Genomic DNA, 6,127 nt, shown 5'->3' with positions numbered 1-6,127 from the left:
TTTTTTAAACAGCTGAGTGATACTCCATTGTGTCAATGTCCCACATTTTCTTTATCCTTTCTTCTGCTGAGAGACATCTAGGTTGTTTCCAGTTTCTGGCAATTATGACTAGAAAAGAAATGAACATGGTTGAGCAAGTGTCCTTGTCATAGGATAAAGAGTACGTTGGACATACAATAAAGAGTGATATAGCTAGACTTGAGATAGATCAATTCCCATCTTCCTGAGGAACCACCATACTGATTTCCATAGTAACTATACAAGTTTGCATTTAGACTGGCAATAAATGAGTGCTCCCCTTAGTCTATATATCCTTGCCAGCATGAGCTGTCACTTGTGTTATTGATCTTAGCCATTCTGACAGGTGTAGAATGAAATCTCAAAGTAATTTTGATTTGCATTTCTCTAAATGGTAAGGATGTTGAACATTTCTTCAAGTGTTTCTCAACCACTGGAGGATCCTCTACTGAGAATTCTCTGTTTAGATCGGTTCCCCATTTTTAACATAATTATTTGTTGTTATTTTTAATATCTAGTCTCTTGAGTTCTTTATATAGTTTGGATATTAATCCTCTATGGAATGTGGAGTTGGTAAAGATAATTTCCCTTTCTGTAGTGGATACTTTGTCCAATTGGTGGTGTCCTGTGCCTTACAGAACCTCAGTTTCTTGAGGTCCCATTTACTGATTGTTGATATCAGAGCCTGTGCTATAGGTGTTCTGTTCAGGATGTTGTCTTCTGTGTTCAAGCCGATTACCCATTTTCTCTTCTATCATGTTCAGTGTATCTGGCTTTCTGTTGAAGTTTTTGATCAATTTGGAGTTAAGCTTTGTATGGGATGATAAGAATGGATCTACTTGCATTCTTCTACATGCAGACATCCAGTGTGACCAGCGTTATTTGTTGAAGATGCTGTCATTTTTTTTTGAGTATGTATCTCTAGCTTCTTTATCAAAAATCAGATGTTTGTAGGTATGTGGTTTTATGGTTGATCTTTCGTTAGATTCCATGAATCAACATGTCTGTTTTTATGCCAATAGCATGTTGATTTTATTTCTATAGCTTTCTAGTACAACTTAAAATTGGGAAAGGTGAGACCTCCAACAGTTCTTTTATTGTTCAGAATTGTTTTAGCTATCCTGGGCTCTAGACAGAAGGTTTTGTCCCACCTGGTCCCACAGCCATTTGGTCCCAAATAAATGCAAAGTCTTTGTAATATTAATTATAAACTGTTTTACCTATTAGCTCGGGTTTATTATTAACTAACTCTTATAACTTAAATTAATCCATAACTCTTGTCCATGTTTAGCCAAATGGCTTGGTACTTTTGCACAGTAAGGCATTCTAATATTGCTTCTTCTATATCTAGCTGATGGCTGCATCTCTGCCTTTTCTCTTCCCAGAATTCTCCTAGTCTGGTTTCCCACCTATACTTCCTGCCTGGCTACTGGCCAATCACTGTTTTATTAAACCAAGATAAATGACAAATCTTTACAGTATACAAGAGCATTATCCCACAGGGCTGGACTTTTTGTTTGGTTTTGGTTTTCAGATGAAGTTGAGAATTGTTTATTTCAAGGCCTATGAACAATTATGTTGGAATTTTGATGGAAACTGTGCTCAATCTATTGATTGCTTTTGGTAGGGCGGTCATTTTACTGTCTTAATTATAATGATCCATTAGCATGGAAAGTCTGTCCATCTTCTAATGTCTTCTTCAATTGCATTCTTTAAAGACTTGAAAAACCCTTGAATCTTTAGACCTGATTATTAGACCCCTCAGCTCAAAGGTAACTAGATAATAGTCTCAAGGAACAGTGCCTTGTTTGTTTCCTAGTACTGCTTAGTATACACAACACTAAACAAGAAAAATTGTGAAAGAAACCGAATCTGTAGAGAATTTCCAGAGCAGAATAGACATAGATAGATGGCGGTTGCAAGGCCCAGCTCTAGCGTCTGGATAAGGCTTTTCCCCCACACGGTCACCCTAAGCCTAAACAGGTAGGGCGTGAACCTGGAGCTCATGGTCTCACTGGATGTCCGAGGTCAGGGGCTCCAAGCAGAAGTGTCTGGTAGTGAGATACAAATCTGTGTATGCTAATGAACCATGAGGAATTGGCTTTTTGTGGGATCAAGGGAGGAACCGGCCTCGAAGAAGAGGCACCTCAGCTTTCTGGCACTGAATATCTGTGCCACCCTTACTTCCTGTGGCTAATTCTAAAGCCCTCATAGGATGAGGAACAAAGTAAGGCTTATATATGAGGAACTAAAACCAGGCCCTATGATCCATGCTCAGTCTACTTCCATAAATTTGCTGTACAGTAACAGCACCCTTGTCGTCCAGATGAGAAAACAGGTGAAAATGGTGTAGTCCCAATTAAGCAAATACTTTGAACCTAGCTTTCCTTTCTGGCACCTTTTACCTAGTTTACCATTCTGGTAAATCTTAAAGGGTAAACTTGCCTGCTAAAGTAGCCTTCATGTTCTGTGTCTGAGACTCATCTTTATCCAGAGTAGGAAAGAGACCAAACTTCCTCCAAATATGGAGGAACCTCTGCTCATACTTTAGGGTACCCTACAGGGTAGCATCAAAGTGACAAGAGTGTGCCTTCTTTACATTTCTGTCCTGTCTCATTCCCTGTTTTTTTTTTTTTTTTTTTTGGCTGATGAACTAGCAATGCAAATGCGCTAAATGCGCTGATCTGATTTGTCCTCTGCTGGTCTTGCCAGGACTTTGAATTCTCAAATTATCTTAAAAAGAAAAATGGATGCCTGATTTGCAAAGTGAAAACCCTAAGTGAGACCCTTTTAAGATCTGTCTTTGCTTCTGAAAGGGGTTTCTTATTGAGCAAAGGAGAGATGGACATCTGGACTAAGACCATGGATAGGTAAAAATTTTTAAAAAGCTACTAAGATGTTGGGACCATTTGGAGTCCTGGCCTCCAGCTGCTCTTCCCTGCTAGAGATCTTTACTTTCCTTCTGATTTGAGTTACTGAAAGCTGTGTCAAAGTTGTTTACCAGCTCTGCTTCATGAGCACGTGTTGCCTTGCCTTGAGGATCAGAGGATAAGGTTTTCACCTGTTGGCTCACTTGACAGTTGGGTGTATAAGCATCCATGGTGCTATTGAATAAAAGGGCTTCTTAACAGTGACTAGAGGTCCGTGTCTCTGTCTCTCTGTCTCTGTGTGTTTTTATATATTTCTATCTCCAGCCCCTTGCCCAAAGCTCCCAAACTGTATGGTAGCGCGTAGAGCGCAGAAAGGCGTTGTGCGCTGCAAGAAGAAACAACAAAGAAACAGTGCTGATGGGCATTAGGAAAGACACACCACACCCATCCCTTGTTCTCCCCCGAGGCCACACAGGGAACGTAGGCTCAGGTGCACCCCAAATGCAGCAGAAATATCCAATGCTGTCCATCACTTCAGCCAGTTCTTTCTCATGAGATTACTTTATAAGGGGGTGCAGCTGAAGAACTAGCCTGCCTCCATCTTAGGCTTAAAAGCCAGTTTAAAGTGATGAAAAACTAGGGTCACTCCTGTTTATAATTAAACCTGCTTTTCAAGGATTGGGCTATACTCTACCTGCAACCTTAACTACATATGGTTTTGTAGTGCCTGTTCCACGAAATGGCAGCCATGTCTTTGTTTTAAAAAGTTATTTATTGCCATCTGGCGCCTTACCTTTGTTTCAAAAGGTTATATGACCACATATGACTGCGTTGTAATGATTGCCTGTCGTTATGACTACCTTCTTATGCCCACCCTGCAATCATGTCTTTGTTCCAGGACCTTGTTATGCTTGTAATTCTGCTCCTGTAATCCCACCCACTTGCCCACCACACCCCCTCCCCCTGAGCTATAAAACCCTTGCCTTCCTCACATCCAGTGCTGATCGCTCAAATCCCATCTTAGGGGAAGGCAGCCTATGCATATGAATAAAATAAAATTTAAAAACTTAATTTAATTAGGTGCTTGCTTTAATTAACTTGGCCACGATAATTTGGGTCAGTGGTTTTTCTCCTCCTCTCTTTTGGATTAACACAGGAAATGTTAAGTTTTAGGTGGTAATGCTGGATTTTCAAGGTCCAGCACTGAGAGTGAGATGGTTTACAGCTTCCTCTCCCTGCATGTTGAAGCCCAAAGGCCCCAAGTAAGCACTTGAACTCTCTATGGTGATGGCAAAGCCTATGTCCCTGACTCCACTCACAGAATCATAACATTATTTTCAGTATCCCATATCTGCAGACTGGGGAGGCTCAGCCCAGTTCTATTCCATTTTGTGATATTTCTACACTTCTCTTCCTGACGATCTAAGGAATTAAAGATAACTAAAACGCTTCTGCATGGCAAAGGAAACAATCAGCAGAGCACACAGACAGCCCATGGAATGGGAGAAATTTTTACCAGCTACCCTCCAGACAAGGAACAAATATCCAGAATTTGCAAGGAGTTGCAGAAATCAGATACCAAGTAAATAAGACTCAATAAACGAGCAAAGAAATTGAGCAGACATATATTAATAAAAGAAACACAAATGGCCAATAGCTATTTTCAAAAATGCTAAATATCCCCAGTCACCAGGGAAAGGTAGGCTAAAACTACTTTGAGATTCACCAGTTTTAATTAGGATTTCTATTGCTGTGAAGAGACACTATGACCATGGCAACTCTTACAAAGGAAACCATTTAATTTGGGCTGGCTTACAGTTCAGAGGTTTAGTCCATTATCGCCATTGCAGGAAGCATGGCAGAATGCCAACAGACATGGTACTGAGAGGCAGCGGAGAATTCTATATCTGGATCCGTGGGCAGCAGGAAGAGAGTGAGACACCAGGCTTAGCTTCACTTTTGAAACCTCAGAGTCCCCCACCATGACACACTTCCTCCAACAAGACCACTCATACTCTAACAAGAACACATCTCCTAAGAGTGCCACTCCCTACGAGCATATGAGGCCATTTTCATTCAAACCACCACATCCCCTCACCCCAGTCAGAATGGCTATCATCAAGAGATCTGACGATAAACGTTGGCAATTCTTTGGCTAGATAGGCACCCCTATTCACTGCTGGTGAGGAGTGTAAATAAGTATAATTGCACAGTCATTGTGGAAATCAGTTTGGAAATTTCTCAGAAAATAAAAAAATAGAGCTACCATTTGACACAGCTAATTCACTCGGGTACACACTCAGAGTACCCCATATCCTACCATAGAAATTTGCACCCCATGTTTATTGCTGTTTCATGTATTATAGCAAAGAATTGGAATCAGTCTATTTGTTCACCAACAGAAGAAGTGAAAATAAAAAGTGTCTATGAATACTATTCAGCTCTAGAGAAAAATGTAATCACATTTTTTTAAAAAAAATGGCAGGACTTAGAATGTATAATATTAGGTGAAGTCAAACGATCTCAGAAAGAAAAACTTCTGCATGTTCTCTCTCATATGTGTAATCTAATCAATAACATATATGCATTGTAACAGGTGTGTTTAAGGAAGGGTTTGGTACAACATGTAGAATAGAAAACAGGAAAGGGTAAGCATCAGGGCATGAGGAAGGACTGAACACATGTAATGGACAGTTACGAAAGAGGACATAAAGATCATTATTTTTCCAGTTCTAACTCTGCTATAGAGTATTTTTTTGTTGTTTGTTTGTGGTGGACAAGTGCATAAAAATGTATTCAATTGTAAAAGTGTAAATTGCAATGTGAAGCTTCCCACCTCTGGAATTGCTATTCTAACTTAAAATTCATTAAAATGCATAGGATTGGGGTCTGGTTAGTTGCGGTCTGTAAAGAGTTTTATTTATGAGTTTTTCATAATAAAGTTTACTTTGAAAAGGGCCTGAAGTAGATAAGAGATGACAGAGTCTTAATAAATAAACTGATGTCACAAAATGAAAACATTCAGCAGACAGTTGGAGCTGAAGTTCAGAAGCAAAATGCCTGCCTGACCGGTACCAGGTTTGAAACTTAACACCATCAAAATGCATGCATACATACGTATATACACACATGCATACACACACACACGTGAATGTGTATACCTGAGTGTATGTGTGCGTGTGTGTGTGTGTGTGTGTGTGTGAGAGAGAGAGAGAGAGAGAGAGAGAGAGAGAGAGAGA

The sequence above is a fragment of the Microtus ochrogaster genome, linkage group LG5 (genome assembly GCF_000317375.1).
Source record: "Microtus ochrogaster isolate Prairie Vole_2 linkage group LG5, MicOch1.0, whole genome shotgun sequence".
In the NCBI taxonomy this organism is placed as follows: Eukaryota; Metazoa; Chordata; class Mammalia; order Rodentia; family Cricetidae; genus Microtus; species Microtus ochrogaster.
This window is presented reverse-complemented; position numbering follows the sequence as displayed.